The sequence below is a fragment of the Pteropus alecto genome, unplaced genomic scaffold (genome assembly GCF_000325575.1).
Source record: "Pteropus alecto unplaced genomic scaffold, ASM32557v1 scaffold315, whole genome shotgun sequence".
Classification (NCBI taxonomy): domain Eukaryota; kingdom Metazoa; phylum Chordata; class Mammalia; order Chiroptera; family Pteropodidae; genus Pteropus; species Pteropus alecto.
Genome location: NW_006436671.1, coordinates 9,761 through 31,679, shown reverse-complemented (window position 1 = coordinate 31,679; position 21,919 = coordinate 9,761). Strand labels below are relative to the sequence as shown.

At 36.4% G+C, this 21,919-nt stretch overlaps 1 protein-coding gene and 1 pseudogene across 2 annotated transcripts in view; one reads left to right on the top strand and one right to left on the bottom strand.

Moving 5' to 3' along the window:
- Nucleotides 1-21,919, bottom strand: part of SMYD1 (SET and MYND domain containing 1) — a 60,119-nt gene that overhangs the window by 36,863 nt on the left and 1,337 nt on the right. The window lies entirely within an intron of this gene.
- LOC112481160 lies at nucleotides 14,315-14,433 on the top strand (annotated as a pseudogene).

Sequence of the window (21,919 nt, the reverse complement as noted above, 5' to 3'; positions counted from 1 at the left end):
CAGTGAGCCCCACAGTACACCTACAATATAAGGCCACTCTACTAAGACTGGAGACATAGAAGCCCTACATAATACATAAAACAAACATAGGAAAGCAGCCAAAATAGGACAAAAAAAAATGTCCCAAATGAAAGAACACAACAAAGCTCCAGAAACTGCACTAAACAAAATGGAGACAAGCAATCTACCAGATGCAGAGTTTAAAACATTGGTTATAAGGAAGAGTATATGAACTCAGTGAGAACTTTTACAGAGATAGAAAACCTTGAAATTGAGATAGAAGGCATAAAAAAGAACCAATCATAAATGAAGAATACAATAACTGAAATGAAGAATACATTAGAGGAAATCAACAGTAGATTAGATGAAGCAGAGGATTTAATTAGCAATTTAGAAGATAAGGTAGCAGAAAATACACAATCAAGACAGCGACAAGAAAAACGAATTCAAAAAATTGAAGATAGTTTAAGAGGCCTCTAGAACAATATCAAGCATAACAACATCCACATCATAGGAGTACCAGAAGGAGAAGAGAAAGAGCAAAGAATTGAAAACATTTTGAAGAACTAATGTTGGAAAAATTCTCTAACCTGGTGAAGGAAATAGACATATAAGCCCAGGAAGCACGTAGAGTCCCAAACAAGATGAACCCAAAGAGGCCCACACCACAACACATCATAATTAAAATGTCACAGGTTAAAGACAAACAGAGAAACTTAAAAAGCAGCAAGAGAAAGGCAGTTAGTTACCTATAAGGGAGATCCCATAAGACTATCAGATGATTTCTCAACAGAAACGTTTCAGGCCAGAGGGATTGCCATGAAATATTCAAAGTGATGAAAAGCAAAGACTTACAACCAAGACTACTCTATCCAGCAAGGCTACAATTTAAAGTTGAAGGACCGATAAAGAGCTTCCCAGACAAGAAAAAGCTAAAGGGGTTTATCACCACCAAACTAGTATTACGAGAAATGTTAAAGGGACATTTTTAAGAAGAAGAAAAAAAAAGACTTAGAATATGAAAAGTAAAATGGCAATAATAACATATTTAGCAACAATTACTTTAAATGTAAATGGATTAAATGCTTCAATCAAAAGATAGATAAATGAATAAAACAAGACTCAAATATGCTGCCTACAAGAGACTCACTTAAAATCAAAAGACATGGATTGGTTCCATAGTGTAGTGGTTAGCACATCTGCTTTATACACAGAAAGTTCTGGGTTCACACCCCAGTGGAGCCACGGTCCACGGTCTATGGCCATGCCACCCTGAACAACCCCGTGTCTGATCTTGGAAGCTAAGCAGAATAGGGCCTGGTTAGTACTTGGATGGGAGACCACCTAGGAAGACAAGGTGCTGTAAGCATAAATAATAATAAATAATAATAAAAATAAATAAATAAATCAAAAGACACACACAGATGGAAAGTAAAGGAATGGGAAAAGATATTTCACAAAAATGGAAACAAACAAAGCTGAGGCAGCAATACTTATACAGACAAAATAGACTTTAAAACAAAAGCTAAACCAAGAGATGAAGAAGGACCTAGTAATCTCACTTTTGAGTATTTATTCAAAGAAACCCAAAACACTACCTCAAAGAGACATGTGAGTCCATATGTTCATTGCAGCATTATTAACAATAGCCAAGGTGTGGAGGCAACCTCTGTGTTCATTAATGGATGAATAGATAAAAAAAGAGATGGTACATAGATACAGTAAAATATTACTGAGCCATAAAAAGAAATCTTGCCATCTTCTACAACATAGATGGACCTAAAGGGTGTTGTGCTAAGTGGAATAAGTCACACAGAGAAAGACAAATGCCATATGATTTTATTTACAGATGGAATCTAAAGAATAAAACAAACAAACAAACAAAACAGAAAGAAACTCATAAATACAGAGAATATTTTGATGGTTGCCAGATGGAAGGAGGGATGCGGGTGGGTAAAAAGGGGGACACAATTAAGAAGTACAAATTGGTAGTTACAAAATAATCATGGGGATGTAAAATATAGCATAAGGAGTCATATAATATTGTAATAACATAGTCAGTAATATTGTAATAACTATGTATAGTGTCAGAGGGTTACTAGATTTATTGGGGTGATTACTTTGCAAATTATATAAATGTCTAATCACCATGTTGCACACCTGGAATTAATATAATATTGTATACCAACTGTATTTGAAAAATTAAAAATTAATGAAAAAGAATTACAAGGTTACTGATGTTATTTAATTTAGCCTACTGGCCCAGAGAGAGTGGAAGTGATGTGGGAGAATGCATGCCCATTCGGCAGGTGAGGGAGAGAGATGTAGGAAGATGAGGCTCCTTACCCCCTGCTCTGGCCTCCAAGTGTTCCCATTAGAGAGTAAACCCATGTTAAAGCTGCAATTAAGGCAGACAAGGTCATAAGCTAGTATGAAGGAGATATATTTCAAGATATAACCTAACACCCAGAAAGTGAAATCTGATATGATGCACAATATCTCTAGGGCCAACTTGCATGCTCCTGCGACGTGAGAAAGAGAAATCCTAGCCACTGAAGCAGAGAAATTATAAAAAGAAGTTCAATAACTTGCAGGGAAGTGCTGAGCTCCCTGGGAGAAAGTGGATCTGTAAACTCAGGTTGGAGTGACAGTCTAAATAGGGCTATTGAAGTATGAGAAAACAGAGGTTTTTAGAAATATAGAATTCTAGAGCCTGAAGGAAGAACCTTCAACAGAATATACAGGTACAGAAATCCTTCGTGTCTACCCCTAACCATGCATTTTCTAATTCCCACAGTGAAACAATTTTGCTGCTTCCGAGTACAGTTAGTCTATTAGCGACCAGTCCTAATTGCCAAGGACTTCCTCCTGTTAAGCTCGAGTTTGCCTTCCAGAAAAACAAACTTCTATACCTGAATTTGGCCCTCTGTATCCTTGTCTAATGGAACAAGCCGGGTCATGTCAGGCCTTCAAAAATTTGAAGACCACTGCCATGCTTTCCCTTCATTTCCCTTCTCCAAGTTAAATACTCCCTGCTCTTTCAACAGTTCCTTAAACAAGTTTCTGGAAATCTCACACTGTTTTGATGATCTCTGATGTGCCAACAGCACATCCCTGCAGCCAAAGGAAAGTGAGCATAGCAAGGCAATCAAGCAAGATCCAGCAGCCAATGCTAGTGCATCAGGCTCAAGCACCAGCCCAAAGGCTAGGCCCAGCAGTCTCAACAGCATCAAAAGATGGAGAGACAGGTACAGAGCCAAGCTAAGGGTGCTGCATGAGCTAATGCTCTAAGCTAGATCCTAGGCTTCCTGGAATCCAGGCAGTTTTCAGCCTCTGGGTGGTCAACTCAATAGACTGCTGCGTGCCTATCAGCTGTGAGGTGCATTGCCAGTAATTTGTTAATAATCATAATATTCAAGGGCATGAAAGGTTAGTGCTTATTTATAAGTTAGAGCAGATTGAAGATTCTTCACATAATAATGTCTTCTCACTACCTTGCATTCCCTTAAGTTTTCCTAATGAGAGCGGAAGAATAGAATTACACTGGCATACTTAGTGAATTGCATAGAATCCACAGTTCGTCATTATTATGTCACAGAGGGGGTCAGCCCTGATTGAGAAGGTTGTTTGTCATGAGTGTCCAGCAGAACAGAATATAGGGAACTCACATGGGACCCTGACCATTTAGTGAAATCTCCAAACCCGTGGAGAAGGGGAGCTATGAATTTCTCACATCTGTCTCATCAGGATTGTGATGGAAGGAATGTGAAGTTTGTTAGCAGGGACTGGGTTGCCGAAGAACCCAAGTAATTTTGATACCAAGGAGGCTTCAAATCTTGTCTCCTGGCCACTCAAAGATGGGACCCTGGGTCACCACACTTTAAATTATGGTGCTCAGAATAGAATATAGTATCCAGGTGTGGTGCTAGTCACACTTCCTAGATCTGGACATTGTGCTTCCAATAGCCTCTTTAGCAAAAAAATCACATTTATTTAAGGTCAAATAACAAATATAGTCACTAGAACTTCCCAAGTTTTCTCAAAGGTGCTATAGCCACGTCAGAGATTCCCTCTTTTTGTCCATATGGCATTGCCTTTTTAAAACAGCTTTACTGAGGTATAATTGACATACATAAACTGCATATATTTAAAATATGCAACTTGATAAGCTCTGACATACACATATACCCATGAAACCATCTCCACAATCAAGATAGTAAACATATCCATTACCACCACCCCCCAAATTTCTTCATGACACTGAATTTTTTAACCTGAAATGGGGTTTTCACCTTCATTCCTATCTGATTGCTTTCAGTATAGCATTCCAAGCTGTCAAGATAATTTTGAATTTTTATTCTGTCACCATTATATCACTATGTTAAGCTTTGTGTCATCTGCAAATGAGAGAGCATGTCTTAGATTGGAAGAGGAAGAAGGAGAGAATGCCCACCTCTAGGGTATCAGAACCCAGACCAGGAATACAAATCCAAGACAGGAAGGAAAGGGGAGACAGCCAAGAAGTGGGCTGGAGAGGAAATGTTAGAAGCAAGCACAATCATGTTGGCTGTCACTTATAACTTGTCACTTGGAACTCCATGGCTATCTCCCTCAGGGGTGCCCATCAGGGAACAACCGCATACTGGGACTACTCTAGTATTTTATACCAAGAATGATATTTTTAGAATATCCTAGTACAATACTCTCATATTTTTATTCACATATATTCACATTCATATACATATTTCGTGTGTAAACTGAAATTTGTACCTACCAAACATATTACACTTCATAGTTCTCACACTGTTTCATTGTTTTAAAATTTAAATATTAATAAAACTCTAAATGTTTTAGAATAACAGAAGTTCTGCTTCTTTATCTTTTATAATCACTGCTTATTTCTAATCTACTTAAAATGTAGGAAGATGTAGTGTCATGGGGATTAGAGACATGATAATTGGCCAATGCAAGCTCAAACAATTCTGAATCTTAAAAACTTATTCTCACGGGAAATACATGCAGCCGAATGCACATATGTAAGAGGCTGGATATACAACTAAGAGTCCTCTGAATTAACTTTCAGGCAGGATACAGTGTTTATTAAAGGATAAGTAATTTTAAAATGTGCTAATTTGAAATTTACCCAATAATAATCATTTAGAACTTAGACCATCTTTTTTTTCTCAAGGAAGAGTATTTTATCCCCGACATTGTTTAGAATTGCTGGCACATGGTGATAATAAAAAAGATTGACTTTTACTAGTTTTGTTAATGTTTTCAAATTCTGTGCAGACAATGGTCCCTTACTGTCTGCACTGAGGATCAACACCGTCTCTTTTCGGTTCACACTGCCTATGAGGCTCACTAGGGGAAATTTTCTTAACCTGGCACAAAGGGAGAGAATACACCTGTCCTAGTGCTTGCCTCCAGGCTCTCATGAACTGACTTAAAACACTTCTAACAAGGCTTGATTATAGAATAATTTAGCTGCCATGAACTATAGTTCTGTCCATAGAAAATTCTAGTGGAATGCCCCTCATGTCTTCAAAGTCACTAATAATCACTTTGACCAGGAGAAGGCTGGAGACAGACCCCTGAAGCAATGTAGTATAGACTTCACCCCAGACTGGGTGATAGACTTTTACAATCACATATATAACAACTTATCAGGTCTTGAATCAATTTGACTGTTAGCTCAATAATATCTCATGTCCATATTAGCTCATGAGATTCTTTACAATCACTTTTACAATCATAAACTTTTTATTACTTTTCAGAAAAAGAAAATGTGATCAACTTGGAATGATTTTTTTTTTTCTTATAGTGAACTCAGAATGGATTCCAAATGTTAACTACCAAATTATTTTCTGCAGGCTCACATACCTGTTTTAGATTCCATTCTACAATATTGCTGGGGCCTAGAGTCAAGTTTCAAAAGCTGATGAAATCCAGCAAGCATTGTGAGTTCTCTCCTAATTTACATCTCCTTAGAATAAGGCTGACCTTTCTCTTTATCACCTCATCTGCCATTAAGGCTTAGCTATGAGACTGGAACTAGGAAGAAGGAAGAGGGAAGGTTTGATGCAAAGCAGGGCTTTTCAAACTTTAGTGTGCATGTATATTACCAAAGATCTTAAAATTCAGGTTCTAATTCAGTAGGTCTGGAGTAGGGCCTGAGATTCTAACAATCTCCTGGGTAATGCTGATGCTACAACTTTGACTAGCAAGAATTTCAGAGATGAGAGAAAACCTAAATCCTGCTCCTTCTGATGGGGTATGCAGGGAAGTGTCAGGTAGGCAGGACTGGGAAACTTTTTTTAAAAAGTGTTTCCTTCTGGTCTCCATCTCCTTATGTTGGCAGTTATTATGAAAGGTCAGGCCTGGAGTAAATCACAGTTGGGTTCAACTCCTGATTCCAGTATGTACTGGCTGTGCAACCTCAAGCAAGCACTCTAACCTCTCTGAGCCTTCATTTTCTTATGTGAAAATGGGAATAGCAACATCTAGATCTTGATATCTCCTAGACTAATGACTATAACTTTTTAAAGGAACATACTATTTTTTAAAATTCAAGCAAGAAGAAAATTACAAAGAAGCTCAAAATTCCACTGTCTCAAAGTGATTTTGAGGGTTAAATGAAATAACAAATAAAATAGGCAGCTCAGAGCCTGGCACAGGATGAGTGCTCAGCAGACATCAGCTTGGTCCACCCATCCATTACCATCTGTCATATAGGGAGGTTGGGCCAGGTGATCTCCAGCACCCACTATTTCTCAGGCATCTGTCAGAGAGGAAGACCTCCGGACTAGAAAAGAATCCCTGTAGGCGGCCAGGGGTACTTCCTTGACAGAAATATTTCCCCTTCTTTACTTCCCTTGTGAGAGAATCCAAAAGAAATGAAGTCCTAAAACCACTTTTTGGATTCCAGAAGAAAGAATGCTTCAACCAGACAGCTTTGCTGGGTAATCTTCAGCAAGTTTCATTTCTCCTCCTAGTCTCATTTTTCTAGTCCCAAAAGACCCACTTTGCAAAGATATGTTTTAGCAATTTTCTTTTGTTAAACCTTCCCAACAATCATTTAAAGTAGTGACCAATATCTTCACAGGAATGTTATTCTCATAGAGGTCTCTGATGCCTGACACTGCTCCCAGTACAGAGAGCAAAGCCCACCTACTTTGCCTGCATAAGAGTGTTCTGCTTCAGCCAGTGGGTCCCTACTCATGCTTTGCTCTGCAGTTCTGGGTTATGTCATCTGTCAGAGTCAAGAGGGATGGAAAGGCAGCTGCTGCTCAGCTCCTTGTATGGAAATAACCAGTTACTGGACAGATAAACATAAAGAGAAGCTGCCTACAAGTTGGACACACCCTCCATAAACACAGCCAGAGACAATTGGATCAACAGTTCAGGCTTTCTTGGCTGCGTAAAAACTCTCAGCCAGCCAGGAAGTCTCTCCTCAAAAATCAGTAGAAGGAGGAGGCATGTCTTTAAAAAGATCCCATCCCAGAGAACTATACAATATTTTAAATTTCTTCTCTCGTTTCCTTTTTCTTTCCACTTTTTCTTTCTTTCACGATTATTTATTGGGTATTTATTCTGTACTTCCCGTGGAGCTAAATGATAGAGAGTCTTAAAGATAAACAAGACACAAATCTTGCCTTTGAGCAGTCCCCAGGTTGGGCTGGGACATAAACACGTGTAAGCAAGGTGAGGCATGCTGTCCAAGAGTGCTGGTAACTTGCTATAGGGATCAAGAAAGACCTGACTTCCAGTGAATTGGGGGAGGCAAGGAACTCAGGCAGGCAATCACCTAGAAGGGGAGGAAACACCATCCTGACCATCTAAAGCTGGGCTGAGTCGGTACTCAGAGAATGCCAAGTTCTTCCAATGGAGACACACTGGCATGAGTCAAAGGCTTCGTGTGGTAGGGGAGCAGATATATATAGGAGATAGGAGTAGCTGTTTGATGAGATCATAGGATGCACCATATTGGGAAATAATGGAAAGATGACCAGACTGTGGAGGACCTGGAATGCAACTCTCAGTAGTATGTCCTTATTCTGCAGACAAGCATAGCCATTGAAGGCTTTTGCAGAGAAGAGAAATATGGCCAGAATTGGTTCTTTTTCCCATGATATCTACCCAATGTTCTTTTTAAATGGCTCATGTAAACCATTTAGGAACATCACTGGATTCACATTTGCACTATTATATACTTTAGTGTAAAAAGTTAGGTGGTTCTGCCTCTTCACATAGGCCTAGGGATTGCCTACTTGTTTGTTTGTTGGTTTGTTTGTTTGCCACCTAAAAGAACACTGTGGATCTGATAAAAAGCAAGTTAGGGAACAAAGGTTGTCATGTTTTTTTATTTTTTAAAAAATCTCTTAATTTTTTTTCAATTACAGTTGATGTTCAATATTATATTAATTTCAGGTATACAGTATAATGATTATACGTTTATATAACTTGCAAGGTGATCCCCCTAAGTCTATACCCACCTGACACCATACATAGCCATCACAATATTATTGACTATATTCCCTATGCTGTGCTTTACATTCCTATAGCTATTTTATAATGATCAATTTGCACTTATTCACCTTTTTTACACAGCTTCCCAACCTCCCTACCATCTGGCAACCATGAGTTTGTTCTCTGTATCTATGACTTTGTTTCTGTTTTGTTTGTTCATTTATTTTGTTTTTTTAGATTCAACATATAAGTGAAATCATATGGCGGGCCTTTCTCTATTTGATTTATTTCACTTAGCATAATACTCTCTAGGTCCATCCATGTTGTTGCATGGTAAGATTTCATTCCTTTTTATGACTAACATTCGATTGTATACATGTACCACTTCTTATTTATCCATTTGTCTATCAATGGACACCTAGGTTGCTTTCATATCTTGGCTATTGCAAATAATGCTGCAATGAACATAGGGATGCATTAGTCTTTTCAGATTAGTGTTTTGAATTTCTTTGAATAAATACTCAAAATTTGGATTACTGAATCATATGGTAGCTCTTATTTTTAATTTTGTGTGGAACCCCATACTGTTTTTTATGGTGGCTGCACCAGTTTACAATCCCACCAACAGTGCTCGTGGCTTCCCTTTTCTCCATTCTTTCCAACACTTGCTGTTTGTTGATTTAGTGATGATAGCCATTCTGAGAAGTATGAGTGCTATCCACTGAGGTTTTAATTTGCTCTTCTCTGATGATTAGTGACATTGAGAATCTTTTCATGTGTTTGTTGGTTATCTGTATATTTTCTTTGGAGAAATTTCTACTCAAATCCTCTGTTCATTTTTTAATTAGATTGTTTATTCCTTTGATGTTAAGTTGTGTGAGTTCTTTACATATCTTGGATATTAATTCCCTATCAGATGTATCATTGGCAAATATCTTCTCCCATTCAGTAGATTGTCTTTTTCTTTTGTTGACGGTTTCCTTCGCTGTGCAAAAACTTTTTTGTTTGATGTAGTCACATTTGTTTATTTTTTCTTTTGTTTCCCTTGCCTGAAGAGATATGTCAGAAAAAAAATATTACTAAGAGCAATTCGGAGAGTTTACTACCTATGTTTTCTTCTAGGAGTTTTATGGTTTGGGCTTTACATTTAAGTTTTTAATCTATTTTGAGTTTATTCTTGTATATAGTATAATAAAGTGATCCAGTTTCATTCTTTTGCATGTATGTGTCCAACACCATTTATTGAAGAGACTGTCTTTACCCCACTGTTATTCTTGCCTCCTTTGTCATAGATTAATTAATCATATAGGCATGGGTTTATCTCTGGGCTCTCTGTTCTATTCCATTGATCTATATCAGTTTTTATGCCAGTACCATGCTGTTTTGATTACTATAGCCCTGTAGTATAGTTTAATATCAGGCAGTATGACACTTCCAACTTTGTTCTTTCTCTAGATTGCTGTGGCTAATCGGGGTCTTTTGTGGTTCTATATAAATTTTAGGATTATTTTTTCTAGTTCTGTGAAAAATATCATTGGTATTTTGATAGGGATTGTACTGAATCTATAGATTGCTTTGGATATTGTAGTCATTTTAGCAATGTTAATTGTTCCATCCATGTGCACAGTATATGTTTCCATTTATTTGTATCTTCTTCAATTTCTTTTTCTAATTTCTTATAATTTTATGAATACAGGACTTATACCTCTTTGGTTAAATTTATTCCTAGGTTTTCTTTTCTTTTCTTTCTTTCTTTCTTTCTTTCTTTCTTTCTTTCTTTCTTTCTTTTCTTTTCCTTCCCTCCTTCCTTCCTTCCTTCCTTCCTTCCTTCCTTCCTTTCTTTCTTTCTTTCTTTCTTTCTTTCTTTCTTGATGCAATCGTAAATGAGATTGTTTTCTTAATTTTTCCTTTTGATAGTTCTTTCTTGATGTATACAAATGTACTCTATTCCTGAATATTAATTTTGTATTCTGCTACTTTACTGAAGTAATTTATCAGCTCTAATAGTTTTTTGGTGGACTCTTTAGGGTTCTCTATATGTAGTATTATGCCTTCTGCAAATAATGACAGTTTTATTTCTTTCCAATGTGGATGGCTTTATTTTTTTTTCTTGTCTGATTTCTGTGGCTAGGATTTACAGATGCTGTGTTGAACAAAGGTAAAGAAAGTAGATATCCTTGTCTTTTTTCCAATCTTAAAGAAAAAGCTTTTAAAGAAAAACACTGAGTTTTTCTTTGAGTATGATATTAGCTGTATTTGTCATATATGGCTTTTATTATTTTGAGGTAGGTTCCTACTTGGCTGAGAGTTTTTATCATAAATCAATGTTGGATTTTGTCAAGTACTCCTTCTATTTCTATTGACATGATCATATGGTTTTTATTTCTCAATTTATTTATGTGGTGTATGTCATTGATTAGTAGATATTGAACAAAACTTGCATCCCAGGAATAAATCCCACCTGATGATGGCATATAATCTTTTTAGCATATTGCTGAATTTGGTTCATTATTATTTTGTTGGGGATTTTTTCATCTATGTTCATCATGGATATTGGTCTATAATATTTTTTATAGTGTCTTTGGTTTTGGTAACATGGTAATGGTGGTTTCATAAAATGAGTTTGGGAAGCATCCTTCTTATTCAATTTTTTTGGAATGGTTTGAGGGGGATATGTTTTAATTCTTCTTTGAAAATTTGGTAAAATTTAGCTGTGAAGCCCTTTAGTCCAGGACTTTTGTTTGTTGGGATATTTTGGTTACTAATATAATTTCATTAGCAGCTATTGTTCTGTGGATATTTTCTGTGTCTTCCTGATTCAACATTGGAAAATTGTATGTTTCTAGGACTTTATTCATTTCTTGCAGGTTGTCCAATTTGTTAGCATATAATTGTTGGTAGTATTTCCTAATAATCCTTTGTATTTCTGTGTATCATTGTTAACCCATTTATTACTTAGTGTCATGTTATTTAGCCTCCATGTTTATGTGTTTTTCAGTTTTCTTCTCGTAATTGATTTCTAGTTTTATACAATTGTGATCAGAGAAGATACTTGATATGATATCAAACTTCTTAAATGTACTAAGAATTTTTTGTGGCCCTAACATGTGGCCTGTCCTGGAAAATGTTCCATGTGCACTTGAAAAGCAGTATATTCTGCTGCTTTTGGGTGAAATGTCCTAAAAATATCAATTAAGTTCATCTGGTCTAATGTGCCATTAAAGGCCAAAGTTTCCTTGTTGATTTTCTGTCTGGAAGATCTATCCATTGATGTCAATGGGATGTTAAAGTCCCATACGATGACTGTATTACTGTTGATCTCTCTCTTTATGTTGGTCAATATTTGTTTTATATGTTTAGGTACACCTATACTGGGTGTGTAAATGTTTACAAGTGTTTATTCTCTTATTGGATTGATCCATTTATCATTATAAAATGTCTGCATGAAATATCTTTTTCCATCCCTTTACTTTTGTCTGTGTGTGCCTTTTGATCTGAACTAGGTCTCTTGTAGGTAGCCTATGTATGAGTCTGTTTTTTTAACTCATTCAGCCACCCTGTGTCTTTTGATTGGGGCATTTAATCCATTTATATTTAAAGTAATTAGCAATAGGCAAATAGCTATTGCCATTTTATTAATTGTTTTCTGATTGTTTTCTCTGTTCCTTTTGTATTCTTTTGCTCTCTTCTCTTGTATATTGATAATTTTTTGTAGTACTGTATTTGGATTCCTTTCTCTTCATTTCTTGTATATCTCTTATAGATTTTTGGTTTGCAGTTACCACATGCTTCATATGTACCAAGCTATATTTATAGCAGTCTATTTTAAGTTGATGGTCACTTAAGTTCAAACACATTCTCAAATCACTACCGTTTTTATTCACCCTCTTTACATTTATGTTTTTGTCATTACTTTTTCCTTCTTGTGTGAGTGTTTATGTGTATATTTCACATTTGAGTAAAATTATGTGGTTCTCAACTTTTTTCTGCCTGAGTTATTTTGCTTAGCATGATTACCTCAATATCCACCCATATTGTCACAAATGACAGTATTTTATATTCTCTTGTGGCTGAGTAATATTCTAGTGTATATATGTACCACATCTTTTTAGGACAATCATCTATCTAAGGACACTTTGGTTGTCTTGGCCATTGCTGCAATGAACATCGGGGTACATATATATTTATAGATAAATGTTCTCAAATTTGGGGATAGATTCCCAGAAGAATGATTGCTGGGTCATACGGTAATTCTATTCTTAATTTTTTTAGGAATGTCATGCTGTTTTCCATAGCGGCTGTACCAATTTGCATTCCCACCAACAGTGTATTAGAGTTCCTTTTTTCCCCACAACATCTCCAACATTTGTTGTTACTTGTCTTGTTAACAGCCATTCTAACAGGTGTGAGATAGTATCTCATTGTGGTTTTGATTTGCATTTCCCTAATAGCTAGTGAGGTTGAGCATCTTCGCATGTCTATTGGCCTTTTATATTTCTTCTTGGGATAAGTGTCAGATCCTCTGCCCATATTTAATTGGATTGTTTTTTTGTTGTTGAGTTGTATGAGTTTTTTTATGTATTTTAAATATTAAACTCTTATCAGAGGCATAGTGTATGAATATTTTCTCCCATTCAGTTGGTTACCTCTCTGTTTTGTTGATGGTTTCTTTATTTTAATATTTCTTATTTTTCAATTATACTTGGCAAAAATATTATATTAGTTTCAGGTGTACAACATAGTAATTAGACATCTGTGTAACTCACAAAGTGATCACCCCAATAAATCTAGTACCTCTCTGACACCATCCATAGTTATTATAACATTTTGACTATATTCCTTATGCTATACTTTGTATCTCCATGACTATTTTGTAACTACCAATTTGTACTTCTTAATCTCATCCCCTTTTTTCACTAACGCCCCCAAACCTTCCATCTAGTAACCCTCAAAATTTTTTCTGTATCTATCAGTTTGTTTCTGTCATTTTTTTGTTAACTGTGTTATTTAGATTCCACCAGTAAATGAAATCATGTAGCATTTATCTTTCTCTGTGTGACTTACTCCACTCAACGCAATTCCTTCTAGGTCCATCATGCGATATCTTTTTTCATCTTTTTACTTTCCATCTGTGTGTCTTTTAATCTGAAGTGAGTCTCTTGTAGATAGCCTATGTTATCTCATTCATTCAGCCATCCTAACATTTGATTGGAGCATTTAATTCTTTTTCATTTGAAATACTTGTTGATAGATGTGTAGCTATTGACATTCTTTATTGATATTTTTGATACATATTTTTTTCTTCTTACAGAGTCCCTCCAGCATTTCTTGTAATAATGGCTTAGTGGTGATGAACTCCTTTATCTTTTTCTTGTCTGGGAAACTCTTTATCTGTCCTTCGATTCTAAATGATAGGTTTGCTAGATAGAGTAATCTTGGTTACAGGTCCTGGCTTTTCATTGCTTTGAATATTTTGTGCCAAACCCTTCTGGCCTGCAATGTTTCTATTGAGAAATAGGCTGAGAATCTTATGGGAGCTCTCTTGGAGGTAACTAACTGCTTTTATCTTGCTGCTTTTAAGATCGCTCTTTGCATTTAAACTTTGGCATCTTAATTATGATGTGTCTTTGTGTGGGCCTCTTTGGGTTCATCTTGCTTGGGACTCTGCACTTTCTAGGCTTGTATGTCTATGGCCTTCACCAGGTTAAGGAGGGTTTCCATCATTATTTCTTTAAATAGGTTTCAGTTCCTTGCTCTCTCTCTCTTCTCTTTCTGGCACCCTTATGATGCAAATATTGTTATACTCAAGGCGGTCCTAGAGACTCCCTAAACAATCTCCATTTTTGTCTATAGCCATGCTACCCTAAACAAGCTTGATCCCGTCTAATCTCAGAAGCTTAGCAGAGTCAGGCCTGGTTAGTACTTGGATGGGAGACCATCTAGGAAGACCAGATGCTGTAGGCATAAAAAATAAAAAATTAAAAAATAAGGGATTATAAGCTGATAAATAAAAAAAAAAAAAACTATTTCCATTTTTTTAAATCTTTTTTCTTATTTCTGTTCTTATTGGACGTCCTGCACTACCTGATCCTCTATAGCAGTGATTTGATCCTCCTCTTCATCCACTCTGTTGATTCCTTCTAATATACTTTTCATCTCAGATATTGTGTTCTTCATTTCTGCCTGGTTCCCTTTTATAATTTCCATCTCCATTTTTATGTTTTTTTTTTTTTATCTCTTTGTTAAAGTTCTCACTGAGTTCATCTACTCTTCCCCTAAGAACTTGAACATTTCTATAACCAGTGTTTTGAAGTCTGCATCTCTTACCTTGCTTGACTCCACTTTGTTTAAATCTTTTTCTAGAGCTCTGTTCTGTTCTTTCATGTGAAACAAGCTTCTTTACCTCCTCATTTGGCTGCCTTTCTGTGTCTGTTTCTATGTACTATGTAAATAAAGCTCCTAAGTTTCCCGGTCTTAGTAGCATAGCTTTGTGTAATAAATGTCCTGTGGGGCCCAGTGGCACAGTCCTAAGAGGAGTATGGCTGTAGGCCAAATTTAGCCCTAGGCTGTGCCCCTCCAGGGCCACCTGGTAAGAGTCACCAAGTAATTCACAGATGGTTCCCACCATGCTGTGCTTATAATTGCCTCAAAAGGCCACGCCAGAAACCAAGGTTAGCTGTTATAAGTATGAGACTTGGAGCTGTTCAACAGGGACACAGGGCACACCGAGGACACCATTGGATGTGGCTTAGGTGGGGCTGCAAGTTGGGAGAGGCAGAGTTTCAGGAAATCCTCTGGGTGGCGCAACCTCTGTTGTCTAGTTTGATAATGTCTCAGCTATGGCAGCACCTGCATCTGCATGCTGGGAGGGAGGAGTGCTCAACAAAGGAACAATGGATACCAGCAGCACTTCTGCATGGGAGAAAGACTTCTCTCTAGCCTTCACCCCAAAGCCCAACAACTCAGTATCTCACTATGTATCCCTGGTGCCCACCTCCCCCCCCTCCCCTCTGCCTGCCCCCTCCCTCCACCCCCACCCCCCACTCCCCAACACTGGAACTCAGAACAAGTCAGTCTGTCACCACGAAAGTCCAGTCATGGTCATGGTTCTTTTAAGAGGAACGTTTGCTCCTGCTGGCTGCAGCTCAATAGCTTCTGTCTCTCTCACAGCCTGCGTGGGCAGCCTCGCATCTCCTACCACTTTAAGGTGATTTCTTATTTCTCTCTCTACTTATAGGGTTTCTGTTCACCCATACCCAAAGCGACTCTCCTTGCTCTTTGCTCTGCAGTTTTGTCACAATTTTGGTGTGGTCACACAAGGAGATGTACAAAGACTCTACCCTCTATGCCATCTTGACTGGTCTTCCTCATTGTGTTTTTGATTTGCATTTCCCTGATAATTAGTGATGTTGAGCATCTTTTCATGAGTCTGTTGGCCATCTGCATATCTTGTTTGAAGAAATGTTTATTCATGTTCTCTGCCCATTTTTTAATCAGATGTTTTTATGTTGAGTTGCACGAGTTCTTTATGTATTTTAGACTTTAACCCCTTATTGGAGATATCATTTGTGAATACCTTCTCTCATTCAATAGATTGTCTTCATTGTGCAGAAGCTTTTTAGTTTTATGTAATTCCATTTTTTTTGCTTTCAATTTCCTTGCCTAAGTAGACATATCCAAAAAGATATTGCTAAAACAAATGTCAAAAAGTTTACTAACTATATTTTCTTCTAGGATTTTTATGAGTTCAGATTTTACATTTAAGTCTTTAATCCATTTTTAGTTTATTTTTGCATATGGTATATGAAAGAAGTCTAGATTTATTTTTTTCCCATTTTTTTTTGGTATGTCTGTCCAGTTTTCCCAACTTATTGAAGACACTTCCATTTCTCCATTCTTGCCTCCTCTGTTGGGGATTAATTGGTCATAGAAGTGAGAGTTTATTTCTTTATTATGTTCCACTGATTCATGTGTCTGTTTTTATACAGCACCACACAGTTTTGATTATTATAGCCTTATAGTATAGTTTGAAATCAGGGAGCACGATATTTCCAACTTTGTACTTCTTTCTCAAAATGGCATTGGCTATTCATAGTCTTTTGTGGTTTTATATAAATTTTTGGATTGTTCTAGTTTTGAGAAGTTGCCTATTTTTAACATCTTTTTTTTTTTATTAAAATAGCAAGTCTTAAGAATTTATCTGCCACAACTCACGTGACAAGGTTCACACACCACATTCAGATCCGCATGCATTTCCCGCACTCAAGCTGCAACCAAACCCCACTTCTCATGCTCAAAACACATCTTCAGATGCAAATGAGTGAGAATGACAATATTATGGGCACAACATGGCATTTGATCTAATCTATGTTTAAAGGCAATTATTCCGAAACTTTTTTATTTAAAGATTATTTGGTAAAATTCAGCAATAAAACTCATAACAGGTCATGTGACATTTCAACATGTCTTACCTTCACAACTACAAGGGCCAAATTAAGGACATATTTCTAAATCTACTATCCTTAGCCTCATAATCAAGTACAAATGTTCAGTGTTGTAACCTGAATACTTTAACATAATAGTTATTCATTCATTTTCTGAACGGTCTGTTCAGAAATTTCTTCAATTTCTTTATTAAATGACTTTCATTTATAGCATCATTTGTCCCCTACCACACATCCACCAGCTGTTACCAGCTTAAAGGCAACACAAGCATTTGTGCATACGCCATGGCTAATTCTGGTGTTCCCACAGGCCCACCTAGAATTACACTGGCTAAAAGCCTAGCTGTCTTCACTGACTCTGAAGAAGCTCATGACTGGTTTGATATTTTTTTTTTTTTTTTTTTTAAAAAGCCTGCCAACAGTACTTTCTTTAAAAGTACTCTACTTTTCTCAGGTTCTCGTCTTTGTTTTCCCCTACCCACATACACATTTACGTAATGTCTTGGGCACTTTGAACTTCTTAAACAAAATCTTTTATTAGCTTTTCAAATTTTTATCTAAGGAATTTTAAAAATAATTTACTGCCCTGTCTCCTTTTTTCCCTTGCTCCTTCTTAACATCTTTTGTGATAAATTGGATTAACAAAAAATTATGTTATTGGCTGTGGTAGGCTGAATAGTCCCCTTAATCTCTTGAAACTGCAAATATGTTACCTTACATGGCAAAAGAGACTTCGAAGATGTAATTAAGATTAAGGACCTTGAGATGGGGAGATAATCTTGAGTCATTGGGATGGACCTAATATGAAGGAGGCAGGTTCTTAGAAGAAGGAGGCAAGAGGTCAGAGGGGAAGAAGATGTTTTACTGCTGGCTTTGATTATAGAACCCAGGAATGTAGTTTCAATTCTGCACCCAGTTCTAATGTGTCGGGGGGTGGTTTCTTACACCACCAAACAATTCTCCAATACCAGCTGGGCATCTTACAATTCAACTCCGTTCTAACACTATCTACCTGGAGATAGCATCAGATCCTCCAAGGGCTCAGTCCCACAAGTCTATATACCCAACGCCTCCCAAATTCATGTGATGCATGACTACATTATTTTTTTTTACAAATCACATATCACAGCAGACAGACTTTAGATGCTAGAAAAGTCAAGGAAACCTAGCCCTGTGAACCCATTCACAGAAGTGTAAGATAATTAATTTGTGTTGTTTAAGCTACCAAAATTTGTGGTAATTTGTTACAGCAACAGCAAGAAGCTAATACATTGGTTTGTTATTGTAAGCACTTTTTTTCCTATGTAATCAAATGTATATACCTATTTTTTACCTGAGTTTCTGGATCTAATCATTTTCTGGCCCCAGAACCAGATTTTGATTCTTCCGAAATTGATGAATGGATACCCTTTCTTTTATTAAGATTAAATATTATTAATTGGACTAACAAAAACAAAGAAAATAAATAAATATGCAATTCTGGGCTCACTTGTGGAGGGCAGTTAGTAAGAGATGGTGACTGAAGAAAATCCCAGAAAACTCAGTTCTGCCCCAGAAGACTAAGCCCTGTGTGACCTGGGGAAGGCTCTTTACCTCACTATGCCTCAGTTTCCCCCTCTATAAGAGAGGATTGAATAAATCCAATGGGTCTCAACCTTCTTCTGGGTTAAAAGTGATTTTGAAAGTGATGAAAGCTATGGACTTTCTCCCTAGAAATAAAAAGTATGCATGCATATCCACATAAACTTTGATTCTCTAATTATAGGTGTTTCCCTAGCTAAGGATCCATGGACCCAGGTTAGAAAACTATAAGCTAGATACACTCTAAATTCAAGATATCTGGGACTGTTAAAAAGGATAATCAAATAGTATTTTTGGCTCCTAGTACTGCTCACAAGCACTATTCCCATGCTCTTTCCTGTATTTGATCTTTAAATAAAATAATAATCAGAACAAGCTCCATTCCTATATTAGCCTAGCACTCATCTCTTGCTGCACTGGAATCCTTTGCACATAGACTATAACTTATAGAATCTCAGGCTGGAAAAGATCTTCAGAGTTATATGACTTAAATCCCCTCTATTGTCCAATTTTCCACATACATCATCTCTGCCAGGTTGTCACAATCTTGGAAATAGCCCTTTCCATCTCCAGACAGCACTGAAAGTCCCATTCTACTCATTAGACAACAGAGGCTCAGTGTCAAGGGACTAAAAGCTTGTAGGTGAACCAGGAAACGATTTGGGACCAATACCTTTTAATGGTTCCAAAATTTCTTAAAACAAAAAATGCAAAATGGAAATTAATAACAATTTCAAAAGCAAAGTTATAAAAATCCATTCAGAAGTGATAAGCAAAGACTGTGTTTTGACATATTATAAGGCAATGCCTCTAAAGGTAAGGGTTTCCAGGCCTAGTTAATTCTTAAACGACTTGGGCTCTGACTAGCATTTCCCCACACCTCCACCCCCATTTTCACCTGAAATCCGACTCTATAACTTCTGCTTAAGATGCCTGGTTCTCATCCTTCGATCAATTAAAAAAAAAGTTCAAAATCTTCTTTACTATAAATGACAGCTATTATTTGTAGATGGCTGTTAGGAGAAATTCTCCAATGTTACTGTAAAACATGCTTCAAATTCCATCAGCTGGTCAGTTCTGAATCTATTCCAGTTTGGCCATGTATCTAGTGGCCGTGAATATTGTTTGAAGAGAATGACAATGATGGTGAGGGTGATGATGCAATTTTATTCATATTGTGAAAAATTGTGCCCCCTGGATCTCAGTCTATGAGTCAACTGGATTAACCAACTGATTGATTTTCCAATTTGGAAAATATGGAAGTTCTACTTCAGAAGCCTGGAGTCCTTCCAAGACCAAGCAGAGAAAAGATAAGGATCTAATCTTGCTGAAGTCTTTGCACTCTCAAGATTAAAATCATTTATCTTCTCATTCAATTTGACATAAAATGAACTAAGTAATCCTGGCTTACAATAACATGTGTAAATATATATATATATATAAACAGCCACTCTGAAATGGAGTCAGAGCTACCATCCCAGAGGAATTGCCTTGCATGTCCTATGCCTGGGCCTAAAACAACATTATACCAAAAGAATTGTTTGCAAAGATAACAAGAAAGCAGATTTTATGACTACCAGACTGAAAATTAAAAACATTCTTTAGAATTAGTATCATTATGTTAGCTTATCTGCACCCATAAAAATGCTTTCCTTCTGTTGATGTAATTGTTCTCCTTCCATTTCTCATAAATACCCATTGCCTTTGTCTCCTAATAGGAATACTATTTGGGTTTTTGCCTGAATCAGTGTGTCCTGAATAACTATTTTTTTTTTTTTATCTCAAATAAATGCTTGTTGCCTCTAACTTTGGCCTTTTATTTTAGGTTAACACATAGATTAGAACATGCCTCTTTTATAGAATGACTTTTGTGGGTAACTCAGTCCTACCTCCTCAATCAGGTGTCTCCTCTACAGGTGTAGAGTCTCACCAGGAGCCTAAAATGAGAGTGTAGACAGCGTGGAAAAAGTTTTCCTTTGACATCTCCCCAGTCTATGTCATGTATATCCAAATAAAAAGTATGTGCTCATCTTTGCAGTGACAATTTTAGGCAAATCACCTTTAGAAAGTATCTCTTTTAGATTTTTAAAAATCATTTTAAAGATCGCTTACCCTAATCATCTTAATTTTCAGTACTATTATGATAATAATAACTTTTTATGTAGCAGTTTATCTGGAATGTACACAAAGGTTGTTTTTGTAGTTATTACTTCAAATGAATGATGAATTATTTATAGTAACAAAAACATATAAATAACCTAAAAGGACAGTCATAAAGGAGTGGTAGGATAGCATGCAACCATTAAATACTATGTTTAAAAAGCGTATATAGTAATATAGAAGACAATTAAATTATTATATAAAAATAATAGTTTATATAATAAGATTACAGCTGTGTAGTACAAACAAATGAAATCTGTTTTAAAACAAGCTGGAAGGAAATGTACAACAATGTTAAAGAGTGGTTATCTTCATCTGAAGATATTTTTCTTCCTGAGTTTTATTTTTATAATGGAAGGAAAACTCACTCAATTCCAAACATTCTTGGAAGGAAATCGATTGGCTATAGTGCCTTTAGGGAATTAGAGACCCCAGTGGCGGTATTCTATGGAAGGCAAGATGGCAGCACCAAGATCATTGTTCAGAGATCTTGTCTTTCTAGCTTTTTATGTCTTAATTTTGAATCCAAACAACTACTTAACTGCATTCATTTCTACCCCCAACACACACACACACACACACACATAAATTAATGAAGTAGGACAAGCTTTCTCTGAAGAGCTATTACTATCACCTAAGCCTCCTTATATTCTTCAGGTGGTAGTCAGCCATATGCCCCATTCACTGCCTTTTCTCTGAAAGTCTTGGTAGGCAGGAGAAAAGGAGAATTTCTTCATAATAAAACATATCAAATTATCTCTGAAAAGCAGTGCCCGTTCTCAGGATGATCAGTATAGTGAGCCAACCACAAAGCCTTAGATTGTCAAAGGCCATCATGATTCAGATCACATAAAAGTCAGGCAGGTCACCTCAACTTTGAGATCAGAGAATATTGTCATGATTTAATCACAATGTAGGTTTTTTTAAAAAATTTCATAATAAAACATATCAAATTATCTCTGAAAAGCAGTGCCCGTTCTCAGGATGATCAGTATAGTGAGCCAACCACAAAGCCTTAGATTGTCAAAGGCCATCATGATTCAGATCACATAAAAGTCAGGCAGGTCACCTCAACTTTGAGATCAGAGAATATTGTCATGATTTAATCACAATGTAGGTTTTTTTAAAAAATAAAAAATTTATACTACTTTAAAAGTGGTAGTCAAGTCAGGCAGGTCACCTCAACTTTGAGATCAGAGAATATTGTCATGATTTAATCACAATGTAGGTTTTTTTAAAAAATAAAAAATTTATATTAAAAGTGT